Source organism: Rattus rattus, chromosome Y (assembly GCF_011064425.1).
Source record: "Rattus rattus isolate New Zealand chromosome Y, Rrattus_CSIRO_v1, whole genome shotgun sequence".
Lineage (NCBI taxonomy): Eukaryota > Metazoa > Chordata > Mammalia > Rodentia > Muridae > Rattus > Rattus rattus.
In genome coordinates this window covers 1999970-2016910 of record NC_046173.1, presented here as the reverse complement: position 1 = coordinate 2016910, position 16941 = coordinate 1999970, and the positions used below count along the sequence as shown (strand labels likewise).

General features: G+C 34.8%; 1 long non-coding RNA gene across 1 annotated transcript; it reads right to left on the bottom strand.

Moving 5' to 3' along the window:
* Positions 1 to 6982: 6982 nt before the first annotated feature.
* On the bottom strand, positions 6983 to 13962 carry LOC116889601. The gene is made up of 3 exons (XR_004386502.1): positions 13899 to 13962; positions 11498 to 11618; positions 6983 to 7032 (listed from the first exon to the last, which is right to left on the bottom strand). It is a non-coding gene; the product is annotated as an uncharacterized LOC116889601 (long non-coding RNA).
* Between the last annotated feature and the right edge of the window lie 2979 nt (positions 13963 to 16941).

Sequence of the window (16941 nt, the reverse complement as noted above, 5' to 3'; positions counted from 1 at the left end):
CCCCCGTTGAAGGAATCAGAGAAAGAACTGGAAGAGCTTGAAGGGGCTCGAGACCCCATATGAACAACAATGCCAAGCAACCAGAGCTTCCAGGGACTAAGCCACTACCTAAAGACTATACATGGACTGACCCTGGACTCTGACCTCATAGGTAGCAATGAATATCCTAGTAAGAGCACCAGTGGAAGGGGAAGCCCTTCGGGGGAGGTTGGTAATGGGGGAAGGATGGGGAGGGGAAGCCCACATAGAAGGGGAGGAGCAGGGGTCAGGGGGATGTTTGCCAGGAAACGGGGAAGGGGACTATCAATTGAAATGTAAAGATGAAATACTCAAGTTAATAAGGATAAAAAAAAAAAAAAAAAGATGCAAACCTAAGGGACACTGAATGAAGAATAAAATAACATTTAATAAAATGTAGAATTTTCCTATGCAAAAAAGTATTGTCAGTAGATCTTCAAAATGACACATATTCCCATAAATTATCTGTCAAGTAATTTGTCCCATAATTACTGTATGACATACACCTACTACTTATAAAATTCATCAGTAAGAGCTTTAAATCGTTCATGGCATTATGAAATTGCAATTAAAATCATACTTCAAAACACATTTATTAGAACCAGCAAGATCTTGGTGATGTTACAAGCTGCCAAAGAAGTACAATAAAACTTTTTTTGTTGCTACTACGAAGCAAACTCATATAGAAGGTTTAATAGTGAAAAACTTCTGCTCAAAGAAGAAATATGTCATGAAATCATGAACTGATAAGATTTAAATTAAATGAAAGGCATGATACATGTTAATAAAGAAGGTAAACTGAAAGTTATGGATCAAATATATAATTCTACCACTGGAGAAACAAGCAAAACTCAAAACCCTAGAGTACAGTGGAAAGTGTTCCTGTTACTCAGCTTCAGTGCTGAGACTGGATTTCATCCAATTGAATCAAAGGGTTTTATGAAAATCCCCAAACAATCCAGGGTATTACCAAGACAAACTGATGTCTAGGTTTCTTTGTCCCAATATCATTCCCACAACTAAGTGAACACGTAAGACTTGCTTAACCCCTCCTATGTTCTAGTGTGTGACTCTGTAGACTAACAACTCAACAACAAAACCTTTGATCTATAATATGTTCTGCCTGTAAAATATGCTAGGGCAACAGCGGCACAAACCTTGTGGTACTAATCAACCAATGTATGATTGAACATAAGGCCTACTCCAAGAGATACAATTCACAGCTTACACTGTTTAGGTATCCAAGACCCAGATAGTCCACAGACATAGAATAAAGCAAAACACTACTTATCTCTTAAGCAGTAACAATAAAATAACTCCTAATAATATTCTGATATACTCATAAACAGGTACCTTATTCAGCCATCAACCAGGCTTTCTCTTATTGCAGGTGGAAACAAATAGAGAGAGTTAACAGTTTGGCATTGCTCAGAGAGAAAGAGGCCTTGGAACATAGCTCAAATGGGATGTCTCTTCAAATCTATTCTCTCACAGTTCAAGGAACCCAGTAGAAAAGAATGTGGAAAGAGTAGAGGCATATAATTGTGAAAAAAACAAAATAAAACAAAACAAAAAAATAAATAAAATAAAAAAAACCCCACCAACAGAATGAGGTTCTCTAAAACAATATGAACTCAGAGACTGAAGCAGAAATCACATGGCCTACACAGCTCTGAACCAGGTCCTTGACATATATGCTATAGTTTTCAGTTTATATTTTTAGGGGACTCCAAAATTTGTCTCTGATTCTTAAATCTTCTTTTGGGACTCTTACTTTTCTGTTGGTTTGGTTTGTCCAATTTTGATATGATGGCTTTTGTTTTGTCTTTTATATTTTATTTTGTTACATTTTGTTTATCTCCTAGAAACCTGTTATTTTCTTTTTTTAAAATTTATTTATTATGTTCAGCATTCTGCCTGCATATATGCCTGTATGCCAGAAGAGGGCATTGGATCTCATGTGAGCCACCATGTGGTTGCTGGAAATTGAACTCAGGATGCCTGGAAGATCAGTCAGTGCTCTTAACCGCTGAGCCATCTCTCCAGCCCCCAACCTATTATTTTGTAATGAGTGGCAAAAAGGCAATAGATCTGGATGGAAGAAGAGATGGTACAGAACTGGGAGGAGTAGAGGAAGAAAAAAACTGTATTCAGATTATTTTGTATGAGAATAAAATCAAAGTTCAATAAAATGGAAAAAAAGCATATGTTTTAAAATACAGAATAAGGGTGTTTTTTTTTTTCACAAATGACTACATGAATATCAATATTATTTGTTCTACTATTTGGGTACCTTTGTCACCAAAGTATCACTCCTTTTTAACAATCTTTTGCCAGTTTCTCCCTATTTTACAACAATGAGTTTATTAACAAAATCTATAATACAAAACAAAGTATTTTAAAATTAAACAGTAAATATTGGTAACCTTGGTAGTCATTTCAAATAGTAAAATAAACTAAGCAAAATCTCAACCTTATGTAAAAAAATAAAGTACCCCTACAAAGTTTATCATAAGTATATTCAGTTTCTCAATATCAAATGCCTTTTAAAGAGACTATATATTAAAATTGCCGTTGCTATTTTAAAATGTAGAAAGTTTTAAATTATATTCATAGAGGCAAATCATACCAAATGACAATATTTGCTACACAACAAGTATCACATCTAGGTAATAAATTGAATCAAAAGCACATGAGCCAATTTTAAAAACTACTAAAGAGGGTTGGGGATTTAGCTCAGTGGTAGAGCGCTGGCCTAGCAAGCGCAAGGCCCTGGGTTCAAAAAAAAAAAAAAAAAAAAAAAAAAAAAAAAAAAAAAAAAAAAAAAAAAAAAAAAAAAAAAAAACTACTAAAGAGCTTCAAAAAATAATCCTCTTTCATTTATCTTAATAAGTTTGCCATGAAATTCAAAACTATTTAATAAAATGAATATATTAAAAATACATGAAACTACAAAATTTAGAATTTAATAAAAAAATCATCTAGTATGAATATTTCATTTAAAAGATGAAAATGGTAAATATTTTTAATTCATTAGATGAAAATGTTAGTTTTATGCCCTGAATATTAAATATTGTCTCAAAATGCTGTGTTAAAGTATTGATTGGTCCACAGCTGGTGGGGATAATGAAAAGTGACTAGATTTAAGAGAGTGCTGATAAGGAGACCCACAGGTTTAACCACCCTGCCACTGGATTCCTTCCCTCTAACAATACTGCCTGTTGGGACTTAGTGGGAGAGAATGTGCCTAATCCTACTGAAACTAGATGTTCCACCCTGGGGTGGTATCCCAGGGAGGGTTTCCCTTCTCTGAGGAAAGGAGATGGGGCAATGAGAGGAAGGATTTGTAAGGTTGGAACTGTGAAAGGTAGTGGCAATGGGATCATGATGTGAATAAAAAAATAATAAAATTATTGGAGAAGAAAAGAATACTAAGCTTAACAGAAAAGAGAGTACTGATGAATTTCCTGCTACATAAATTACTTAAAAGGTGAGTGAATTTGGAGAAAGAATGTGATAAACCTGTGAAAGGTATATTTTTAATCCATGATTTCTGCCTACCTGTCTCTATGTTTCCTGATTACCATGAAACAAATATCTTTGCTGCACCATGAGTTCCTTGCCATGCCATTCTGCCTTGGTACAAACAAAGAAAAGCCAAAAGACCATGGAATGAAACTCTGAAATTGTGCATGATACACTATTAAGTTTTCTACATATTTGTCACTCGACAAAATTAAAAACTTTATTTAAAAAGATTAAATTAAACACTTACCTGAATTTCATATAAGTGAGCAATATGAAACTGAACTGTAATGGATCAGAAAAAAAAGTAAATTTCAATTTAGCCAAGTTTAAAGATAATATAATATATACATTATAAACTAATAATAATTCAGTGCACACTTGAGTACTTTTTTTGAGAAATTGTAATTACATACTAAAAATTCATAAAACCAATTAGCAAAACATTGATTAGAAATCATTAAATAAACCAGGTGGTAGTGAAATATGCCTTTTTAATCTCAGCACTAAGGAAAAAAAGGAAAAAAAAAAAAAAAAAAAGCAAAGTAGAGCTCCTGTCTTAAAAAACAAGAAAAAGAAATTATCATGTGAAAAACTTGGTTTACTTATTTATGGTAATACATATAAAGAGTTTATAGAAAGAATTCATATAAAAGGCCAAAAAACTGCCCATCTCTAGAAACATGAGAACTTGAGTTCAAATCTCCAATATTTAAAAATGAAAATAAGATCTAATAACTAAAAAAAATACAATTGTAAAGCAGTTATCTCCAAAAAGTCAAAGGCAGACCATTTTGCGTTTTGTTTTGCAGGCATTTCCTATTTCAAGAGCTTAAATGACTATGTCTGTAAGACACAATCTGTGATTAACAAATCCAAAAAAAAAAAAACAGGAAAAGGAAAAGATTCTGATTCAGATTCAGTAACACTATTTACAGGCCTGAGAAACTTCATTTAAAAAATATTCTTTAGCACTCAGATTAAATTCTCAACAAACATTTGGGAATACTTTACTGGGTAACCTCGTGTTACTTTAATACAAATACTATTATAATATTTATTAAATACTTATCTGTTTAATCTTTGAGAGCAAGCAGAAAGCAGACAGACATCTGAGACTTTGTGGCCACTCTGGACTATATAATGAGTTTTAAAACAGCCTATACTACAAAGTAAGACTATATTTCAAGAAAATAAACTAAAAGAAAAAGTATTCTACAACTCTAATTTATAAAAGCAAACAACTTGTCATTTTTGATGCTTTTACATGATAAAAATCAAAAGCTACACTGTAAAGTATTAAGATTAAATAATAAAATTTCCTATACAGCAAAAGAAATCACAACAAGGAATACACAATCAAAAATCCTATTTGCAACTAAACTAATAAGGTTGATGATTTCTTCTATGTAATATTTTAAACATGTTTCTTTGCTTTCTGTATTAAGTGCAGAAAATAAAAATGTCATTTCATTACTGTAGGAAAATAGGATTATAAATGAAAAAAAAAACAGACAAAATCCAAAACTTCATTTCTCTATGTATGCAAACATCTGATGAAGGTAATAGAAAAATAAGAATAACAGGTAAGTGATACTTCTCATATTCTGACCTTATACTACAGTTAGTCTTAGGTACCATAGTGACTTACTATATAGCACACACTCATCCTTCACAAAGTACTACATATTTTATTCTTCACATATTTAAAGGAACCTAACTGTTCAAATGAAAAATGTAACAAGTCAATTTTCATTTATAGACTAAACTGTTTCAAATTCTATGTAAATATTATGCTAAACACAAATTATATAAAATTAACTTTCACTGTCATCTGATTTAAAAAAAAAAGTTAGAGTCAGAATTGCCAAGATGGCTCAGTGATAAGACCTGGCATACTGTTCAAAACTCAGGTGATGCAGATGCTGGCGAGGGATGGAGAAAGAGGAACACTCCTCCATTGTTGGTGGGATTGCAGACTGGTACAACCATTCTTGAAATCAGTCTGAGGTTCCTCAGAAAATTGGACATTGAACTGCCTGAGGACAGCTATACCTCTTTTTGAATATACCAAAAGATGCTCCAACATATAACAAAGACACGTGTCACTATGTACACCATAGCAGCCTTATTTATAATAGCCAGAAGCTGAAAGAACCCAGATGCCCCTCAACAGAGAATGGATACAGAAAATGTGGTACATCTACACAATGGAATATTCTCAGCTATCAAAAACAATGACTTTATGAAATTGTAGGCAAATGGAGGAACTGGAAAAATAATATCATCCAGAGTGAGGTGACCCAATCACAGAAAAACACACATGGTATGCACTCATTGATAAGTGGATATTAGCCCAAATGCTTGAATTACCCTACATGCACAGAACACATAAAACTCAAGAAGGATGACCAAAATGTGAATGCTTCACTCCTTCTTTAAAGGGGGAACAAGAATACCCTTGGCAGGGAGTAAGGAAGCAAAGTTTAGAACAGAGGCAGAAGGAACACCCATTCAGAGCCTGCCCCACATGTGGCCCATACATATACAGCCATCCAATTAGACAAGATGGATAAAGCAAAGAAGTGCAGGCCGACAGGAACCAGATGTAGATCTCTCCTGAGAGACACAGCCAGAATACAGTGAATGCCAGCAACGACCACTGAACTGAGAATGGGACCCCGTTGAAGGAATCAGAAAAGGACTGGAAGAGCTTGAAGGGAGCTCGAGACCCCATATGTACAACAATGCCAAGCAACCAGAGCTTCCAGGGACCCAAGCCACTACCAAAACTATACATGGACTACAGCTGGGCTCCAACCTCATAGGTAGCAATAGAGTAGCCTAAACCCGGAAGGGCACCAATGGAGAGGGAAGCCATGGTCCTGCCAAGACTGAACCCCAGTGAACCGTGATTGTTGCAGGAGGGGATGGGGAAAGGGAACACCCAGCATATAGAAGGGGGAGGGGGGGAGGCAGGAAAATGCTGGCCAGGAAAACAGGAAAAGAATAATGAAATGTAAGTAAGAAATACTCAGGAAAGGGAATAACACTCGAAATGTATATAAGAAATATTCAAGTTAATAAAAAAAAAAAAAAAGAAAAGTTTTTCGATTGGATGGCACTATAGAATGATAACAATTGATACAAAATTGTACTTTAGGTGTCATGATGAGCCCTGTGTTTTGGTCTTAATAAGCAGCAACTAAGGATCAGAACCACATTTTTAAATTAAAAATAAAAAAAATACTCAAGTTAATAAAAAAAAAAAAAAAAAGACCTGATACTGAAAAATTTTTTCTAGTGTTGTTTTTGAGAGATGAGCGTTCCTATTAAGTTTTTTTTAAAATGACACCTAAAAATAAATGAATCTAGACACAAAAATAGTGTATGTAATTTGAAATTGTCCAAAAACAAAAAACAAATACTTACTTTTAACACTGGACAAAGGTACAGACATTACAGTCCCTCAAGAGCCAGCTGAAAATGCTGGAAAAAAGAAAATATTAATAGATTAAGCGATTATTATTTTCTTCATTTAACTTTAAAGTTCTGTAATTTGAGAAAGAAGAGGAGAGAAAGAAGAGAAGAGAGAGGAACAAAAATAAATTTGGAATCAAGATACTAGAAAACAGGAAATACCTAAACTTGACTGGGTTTTACAGAACAAGAAGCTGGGGCTCAGGGGCTGATGAGGTTTAGGATGGGAAAAAGAAAAACCAAGTTGATTCTGTAACAAGTACCTGTGTAGGTACTGAAGCTGCCAAGATTTGCAGCCAGGATCCTCTTTTGATATGGTAAATAAACACCTCAGGTAGCAATTTGTCTTGAGTTTCTTTGAGATGTAACACTTTTCACTACCATTCGAATGGCTACTCTTTATGCCTAGTGGAAAATAAATGCTGGCAACGAAAAACAAATAATGGAAGGGATGGTGGTACTTGGGAGGCAAAGAAAGGTGAGTCTACCAGCCTTATCAATATAGCAAGTTATAAGAGAACTAGAGTTACACACAGAAACCGTGCCTCAAAAAACAGAGGGGGCATTGGAGATAGGTGGGGGAAAAGGTGAAGAAATAATGTAAGGGTCCAAAAAACCACTCATGTAAGATCTGAGACTCAGATAATAATCAAAAACAAAAGAGCATTTTGTTCTTGCAGAACATCAGCATGAGAGTTAACTATTCTCCAAAATGGTGGGACCCCAAAGGTCTTTTAGGAAAGTTGGGGAACTCGTTAGAAGGATTGTAATCTAAAATTTCATTGATAGGTGTTACTACTAAGGGCAGTCTGCAAAGTGCTTGCAAATTATGAATTCACAGGATTCAAAAGGCTGGTTGTTCTGTAAGAGATATTTCTTCATTTCTAAGGTTATTCCCAGAGGCTTGTTCTGGACTTGTTTGGACTTTATGCTGTCTTCCTAGAGCTGGTATATTATGACCTACTTTCTAGGATTTATGGTCTATTTTTGGAGCTGGTGCCTTAAACAATTTTTGAACTCAGATCTGGCCCTAAAAGGAAAATAAATGGTCTTAAATGGAGATAAATGGGTTTTATTTTGTCCTTTAAATAAAGACTAAATAAAACATAAAAATAAGGTGGTTCATAGTTACAACATCCTAAAAAAAATGTAACTCTGAGACTGGAGAAGAGGGTTCAAAAATCAGCACCTACATGATGGCTCAGAACCATCTCTAATTCCTGGTCCATGGAATCTGATGCCCTTTTCTGAAAAAGGCACAAGTTACACATGTGGTACACATACACAGGCAAAACATTCACACACAAAAGTAAATGACATACCTGTAAAATTAATCCAATTGGTCATTTCTTTCAAAATCTATAAAATTTGTATTTATGACAAAAATTCAAATCTTTTTACCCCACCTGCTTTCAACCTAGAATAAACTTTGCATATGTAAATGTCCATATGTTGCCTTATCTAGCCTTAATAAAGACAGAAAGGTTTTTTGAAGAGGAAAGGAGGAACAGATAGGGATATGGGGTGGGTGGGGTGGGGTAAATTGGGGAGAGGACTGGGGAGGAAAGAGAGGGAAATCTACATTTGGGATGTAAAACAAATTAAAAATATTCCCAAACATTAAAAAAAATTACATAATTCAGTCAACTGTCCCAACCAGGAATACTCCTTATCTAAGATAGATTATGGATTTTTTTTTCAAAACACAGGAAATGTAGGTTACCATAAAACCAAAGCTTCAAATTATAGGCATGAGTCAGGGAGAAGATAACCCTGGGAAGCTGGCCCTTTCTGAAGGGAAAGCAGAGGAGCTCAGGGGCGGCGGTGTGTGAAAGGGAGGACAAAGAAAGGGGAATGCTGGTAAGAAGAGGGAATGGAAAATGCAGTCACAGTGTAATATGTGAGAGAAGAATAAATTAATTTTTAAAAAGAAAGAAAATAATTAGCTTATAGAAACACATGTTGCTTTTTACAACAGACCTAAGTTCCATTACCAAACCTATATGGTACCTCACAGCTGTCTGATCCAACCAAAGTTCATTACTTCCCACCCAGGAGTTAGACAAGCCAGTATTTCAGGTTCTTGGGCGGGAAGCCTCTCTATCAGTGGAGTCATTTCTTTATCGGGAAAAGGTTGGCTTGTATTACTTACAATAAAGTGCTGCATACTTCAGCCTTTCAATATCACAAGCACCCAGAAACATACTTCAGATTGATTCATGCCAGCATCCTAGCTCTTCTTCACCACCACTAAAATTTGCTTAGTTCATAGATTGAATTCCTCTCTTTATAATCATGCTCGATATCTACAAAGTTGTATCCTTCCCCATTGTTAGTTTTGCAACCATCTGTTACCTAGTTCCAGGATTGTGGGGTCATAATAAAACTCTGCAGGTACCAGGCATGAACAGGGTGCACATATACAACAAATACAAGCAAAGCATTCATAACCATAAAATTAAACTAAGTAATAATACTTCTTAAAAAACAAAATTAAATCTAACCAATGGCAACACTATGAGGTCATATCTTAGCCAAAGGAGAAAAAACAATCACTATCTGCATTAGAAAACATTCTTTTCTTTTGTGTTTCCTTACCATTGATAGAGCCATGCACTCTCATGCCTTGTCCAATACTTCAAATGTAGTTGGGATCAAGTTATTTGCAACCTCAAACATATTTTTGACACAACTAAGGAAAACCAAGCAGAAAATACATTCCCTAACCTTTTTCCAGATTTTAGTTTCTGTTATTTTCCTTATTTCTTGCAGCAAGGTCTTACCCATGCTGGCCTTATTTAGCCCAGAGTGACCTCAAACTCACAATTCATCTTCCCTTGAGATATCCTTACACACTGCTCCCTCTTAGGTGGCCTTACTATTCTCTAACACTTTATCATAAAAATACAATGGCTAAAATCTTTAGATACAGGTCTACCTACAGCCAAACAAGAAATTGGTATATGTTCTAAGTGAAAGATCAGGGAAGCCACCAAGGCTATTATTGTGGGTAGTGGAGCTATTCTTCCTATTGATATAACCTCTAGCCAGGCAAGAACCCAGCTATCTTTAATCCCAGCAATTCCACTGAAGAAAGAATCCAACTCTACCAACCACCATAATCATCTTTAGATTCTTAACTCTCCCCCTTTTTTCCCCAATAATACAAAAAATGGAAGCATCATAATTAATTCTCCTTCATATTTAAAATATGGGTCTAGAAAGGTAACTCATCATGTAAGATCATGCTATTTCCCAATGATGAGTAGTTCACAACTGCCCAAAAACAACTAACATGCCAACATTCACAGAATAATTCTTATTAAGGGTTCACCAAAACAAAAGCTATAAGCAATTAATGACAACTGAGAAAGGGAGAATCACTCTCCTTGGAAGCTAAGCCAGATTATTATTATGATGATGATGATACTCTCTAAACACAAATATGCCATGCTAAACCACAACAGATATATTTATAAACATATATTCAGTTACACACACACACACACACACACACACACACACACACACACACACACACACAATTTCAAGCAGAAGAAATAGAAGGGATAAGAGAAAAACTATAGGGAGTATAGAGAGGAAGGAGTGATATAAATGTGGCACTCATGGAATTATCAGAAAATATATTTTTTTAAAGATATCTGACTGGGTCTGATACTCTTCTAGCCAGGAAACCACTGCTTAGTGACTGAAAAGTCACTAAGAAGATAGGAGAAATTATATTCTCTTGAACCTTCACAAAGTGAATATAGCTATGTTATACCAGCTACTCTAAGCTAAGCTATCCAGCTAAGTTATACCAGCTTACCATATAGCTAAGTTTAAATGAAACTTACTGGACTTATTTATCCCAGAGTGACCTCAAACTCACAATTCATCTTCCCTTGAGATATCCTTACACACTGCTCCCTCCTAGGTGGCCTTACTATTCTATACAGCTACTCTATACAGCTAAGTTTAAATGAAATTTACACTTTTCTAATATCCTTCTTATATCTGCCTCTAAAGATGAGCTTGACATCTTACAGGGGAAAAAAGTCCACTACCTAATCTATATACCCATAGTACAAAACCATTCCTGCTGCTCATAAAACATATCCTTCTCCTCTATATATATTTGCTATTTTATATATTACATTTATCTTTATATACATACTAAATTGTTTCAGCAACCTATTTCCAGTAGGACTGCTGTGATTATATATAGTGGGATTGTAGCTGGATACATGAGACTCATCAATAAGCAGTCCTACAGAATATCAATAATAGTGGTCACAGAAAACATATTAAAACCATTCTATATCTTAAAATGCAATCTCCATCTTTTTATATTTTAGTTCATATCCTAAATGTTTGTATAATGCTACCATACTTTAAAATAACATTTAACAAGACAGTCACAGAGACAGAATAAATATAATTATAGTACAACTGAAAAACTTCAATGACTTACCTTTAAACTAGACTCATAATCTGTATTCACTTTGAACATAAAGCCAAGTCGTAAATGAATTTCCTTGGCTCTGCAAAAATTAGGGTCAACATAAAGGACTTCTTGAAATGCTCTAATTGCCCTAAAAAGAGACGGTACACACACAAAATATTAAAAAATTATGTCTGCAACATATGTATTCTCTATCATACAGGAAGTGTTTTACTTTCCTAATATTCACTGAAATTCTGGTTTAAAAAAAAAACAAAAAGAAACTAATGAAGCAAATCTAATTTCAAAATTTTTCAAAATATATCCTGACAAAATATATCCTGATAAAAATCTTGAGTAAAAGCTTTTGAACATGGCTCTGTAACTTTAGATAACCTTGAACTTCTTCTAATCCTTCTACTTACCTCTATACCCCAACTATTGAGAATATAGGAATATACTCCTATACCTAAATAATATTTGTTCTTCTTAGGTAATGAAAAAGTCTTGAAAGAATGAGAATATAAGAATGCTAATGTTTGCAATGTGCTATTCTAGAAGCTTTATTTTACCTTTCACAATCTGGTGTCTGGTGACAAACCATTTATATTCTATTATAAAAAACCAATGATTTAGAAAAGTGAAATTTTTTACTTTCTCTTTCTGGGTTTTTAAATTCTATCATATTTAAAAAGAAAATATTTTTATTTCAATAACAAAAAGAAACATTGTTTAATGGTAGAAGGGTGGGGCAGGGTCTATTTAGCTCTCACTGGCCTAGAACTCACAGAGTTCTTCATGACTTTTGAGATTAAAGGCATGGGTGACCACATTCTGCATGTGGCATACTTTTCATGAATAAAGGCAACTCTTTTTACTACAGTCCCAGAAACTCCAAAGCTGCCCCTGTGGCCTTGTACAAATGGTATGCACATAACATACAGTGAAGGAAAACACTAAAGCATATAGAAAAACTTTTTTTTTTTAATTTACAACTTCAACTAAAGAAATAGTTCAATGGTGAAGGTACATATTACTCTTGCAGAAGAACCACAGTTGATTTCCAGATGACCCACAACTGACTGAAACTACAGTTCCATGTTTTCTTCTAGACTCTTCAGGTACTGCAACACATCACATGCACAAACCACACTCAAATACACACATGTAGATACGTGTGTGAGTGTGTCTGAATGTGTCTTTTAAATTTACAATTATTAGTTACCATTACATTACAACACTATTTGTCCATATGTTAAAAGCTTACTGCTCAGCTGATGAGCTTTTCATAAGCCAAGTTGACACTATTCTTCCAATCTAATCAACAGATTAACACACAAGTAGATTCTTAGGGTAAAAGCATTGTTGGAAAATCTTTGATGGTAGACCTGTATGAAGGAACTAAGTTATTACTAGGATCATGTTCTCTGAAGCTATGTATTGTCATCATGATATCTTTGAGTATTTTCTTATTCCATTGTACCTGTGCCTACCATACCACAGCACAGAAATGAAAGAGCTAATTACTCAAGTGTTGAATCATAACTGTGAATAGAAATAAAAATAAATTTAAAAAAATTTCCTGGGCTGGAGAGATGTCTCAGTGGTTAGAGCACTGACTGCTCTTCCAGAGGTCCTGAGTTCAAATCCCAGAGACCATATGGTGGCTCACAACCATCTGTAATGAGATCTGATGCCCTCTTCTGGTGTGTCTGAAGACAGCTACAGTGTACTTATATATAATAAATAAGTAAATATTAAAAAAATTTTCCTATTAAACTATTCTCTTTTCTTCTGACAAAGAATTGTTATGCTGTCCAATACTTTTATAAGAGAAATAAAGAATCAAAACTCATTAGAATCACAGAAAGGTAAAAACAGTACAAGTAGAAATATAAAGTTGTGCATATTAATATATTGTATTAATTACACATGGTATAGTTCACTGGGAAAACACTAGTTGATGTCTACCACGACCAATAGCTTCTGGACTTGGCACAATATGGGAGATTCACCTTCTCTGACCTTGGCTGGGGAATTCAAAACCCTCAACCTGAGGAATGTCACATAGCCCTAGTCTGATTTCAAGATTAATTTCTTTTTTCCTGACAAATTCTATTCAGCTAGAACCAGATATTCCTGAAATGCTTCCCATGCTAATGAGGCATTCCAGGTACACTAAGGCCCCCAGCCAATGCCCTTTGCTTATCCTGGATGTCCCTAACCTTAATCCCCCAAAGATTAATCCCTTATACACCTTCAATCACCCTCAGTAAACCTACTGACTGTGGGTCTGAGTGTAGTTTATTCACCATATGTACTCACAGGGCTTCCAAACCCCATTCAAGGTTTCTGCTCCTGTTGTCCTCGTGGATTGTATCAGCTGATGACAATCCACAAGAGTGAGGAAACTCAGTTGTGGCAAACTTACCATTGAAATGCATTGTAGTAGAAGTAGACCAAACCAAGACCATATAAAAATGCAGCATTCTGTAAAGCAAAGTAATTATTATTAAATGTTTTCCATTTGTTACATGTATTAAAAACTGCAATGGAGGCTGGAGAAATAGTTCGGTTATTAAGAGTACCATCTGCACTTACAAAACGCTTTTAGAAAAATTTAATCCCAATCTGAACTTTCTATCCCACCTTTGACCATTTAGTTCCCAGATAAAAGACACAAATGACCTATATATTTACAGTATGCCTTAATCAGCACAAGAGCTGGGCAGGTATCTATCCTCTATGTCATTATGTCTATTTTCCAGCCAACAATCCCATTAGATAATCTGCCATGTTTCATCTGGGCTACTCTTAACTTCAGTTAGCCAACCCACATGGCCATTATTTCTTGACTCACCTAACCCATGGTGGCTTCTTCCTCAATTCACCTTCTTCTCCCCTTTGTAGTTATCTTTTAACCCCAAGCCCAAGAACCCAACTATGTCTGTTTTGCCCAGCTATTTGCTGTCAGCATCTTTATTTACCAATCAGAAATAATTTGGCAGTAAAGTCATTATAGTAACTTAGATCTAAGTGTGAACTCTTTCATCTCTGGGGCAACCAGGTCTTGAGGGGACCTGCACTTAGCATTGTAATACATAGCAACAGACCAAACACTGGATAAATTCCCAAGATCAACATGTCAACAAATCTCTAGTTCTAAGGCAACTAACACCCTCTTCTGGCCTCTGTGAGCCATATGGTATACAGACATACATGCTGGCAAAACACTCATAAGCATTAAGAAAAAATACATACATACATACATACATACATACATACATACATACATACATACATACATAACCTACATACAGCCAGCCAGCCTTGATAACACTCACTTTTAGTCCCAGTATTAAGAAGCAAAGGCAGATGTACCTTTATGAATTCGAGTCATCTGGGTCTACACAGAGCTTCAAGACAGCCATGGATACATAAAGAGAACTTGGTCACTAATTTTTTTCGCAAAGCAAATATAGCGCATTTAAAATAAATTGCTTAATTTTTTTACCAATTTCTATTTTTAGAAAAGCTTAACTTCCTTTCTGGTATAAAACCCTAACATACTATTCTAGTCTCTATAGGAAATCATGCAGGGACCTATTTATATTTCTGTAAACTTCCTCTTTGTACCCTAAATAAACTTATAGGCTACATAACATGGCTTCTTAGAATTAATAATTATTGGTCAAAAAACAATAATTCAAGAAATTTTGAGTATGTTTAGATTCTTAGTAAATGTCTTTAGCCCATAATCCCCACTAAGCTTTTTGACTTTTTTTTTTTTTTTTGAGCGGGGGACCGAACCCAGGCCCTTGCGCTCCCTAGGCAAGGCCTCTACCACTGAGCTAACTCCTCAAACCCGCTCTCTTTGACTTTCATATTCTAGGTCGCTATACAGCATATTTGATCTTGAATGATCATTTTCAGTCCGTTGCCCCTAAGACAGGTGATCTTCTTCATCAAACCCAAATAATATGCTGCTTTGGTCATCCATATTGCTTGAAGCCAATGATTTACTCTAAATAAAAACATTTCCTAAAAGAGAGAACTTTATCAGCCCCAGAAACCAAAAGCTTTTTTCTGAAGGTTGTATAACTTTTCATAATATCTACTTAGGTCTTTTCCCAAAGTACAGAAGTGCAACAATTGTTCAGCACATTGGCTTTTCTCCATAGGCAATTTCTCAACAAACTGTACAGGAAAGGAAGCTCCATAGATGCAACTTCTTAAGTTATCACTATTGGTGGAATGGGCTTTTAGAGAGTCTTTGTATCACCTATGCTCCTGAAACAAATCACTAACCTCCATTGTTCTCCTAGTTTTGTCTGTCATTGTTACCCATTAGGTATAAACATATGTTTGTTCAACTTTTCCCAGAGAAGTCATTGTATACACTTTGTTGTGTTACTTTCTATAAGAAAAAATTTAACTATCTTTCAGAGGTAAAACACAAACAGATAATCCGTAAAATTTTTCATCACATTAATAATAGCATCAAACCCTGAATATACTACTGAATAGGTAAGAAACATATTTATAAACCATCTGACAAAAAAACTAAATTTACTATAACAGGAACATCTAGTCATGAGATATACACACACACACACACACACACACACACACACACACACACACACACACACAGAGACAATTAGGCTGCCTACCAGAATAAAGAATACTCAAACATCCACTTTGACCTTTCCTAACTAAGCCTTAATTGGAACAGAATGTACAACCACTTACTAGACAGAAATCTTAAAACTAAATCAGAAAACATTTTTAAAAAAATAAGACACCAAGCCTGACTATGTAAATTTCATCATGATAACACTGTCCTAAACTTGTTCTCTGACCTCAACATAAATGGCAAGATATAAAATAAGAATTTCATAACAAAAACAAAATAGCAAAACAAAACAAAACCAAGAAAAAATATAACTAAATTCTAGCCCTGGGAAGAAAACTCAGTTAAGCACCTTTCCCATAAAATAAGGATAAGAGTTTGAATGTCTACAATCCACTTAAAATACAGAAATACTGTTTTGTTTTTGTGGTATAGGGACAAAAGATCCCTGGAGATCAATGAGCTCCAGATTCAATGATACATCCTGTAAATGATAAAGTGTAAAGCATTAAACCATCAACTCAATGAGCATATCAACATGAATACATAACACACAACATGAATTTCCAATAAACCTAAAATATAAAGTGTTTTAGTAACATGTATTCAAAAGCTATCTTTATTTTTAAAAGGTGACTTTTCCTATAGGGAATCATAAAAATAATTAACCACCTCCCTCATTTACTTAGGGCCTAACTTCTACTCAACTATGCATATAACCACATTTATCTAAACACCAATAGCTACCTAATCTCTTTTTTTTTTTCTTTTTTCTTTTTTTTCAGAGCTGGGGACCGAACCCAGGGCCTTCTGCTTGCTAGGCAAGTGCTCTACCGCTGAG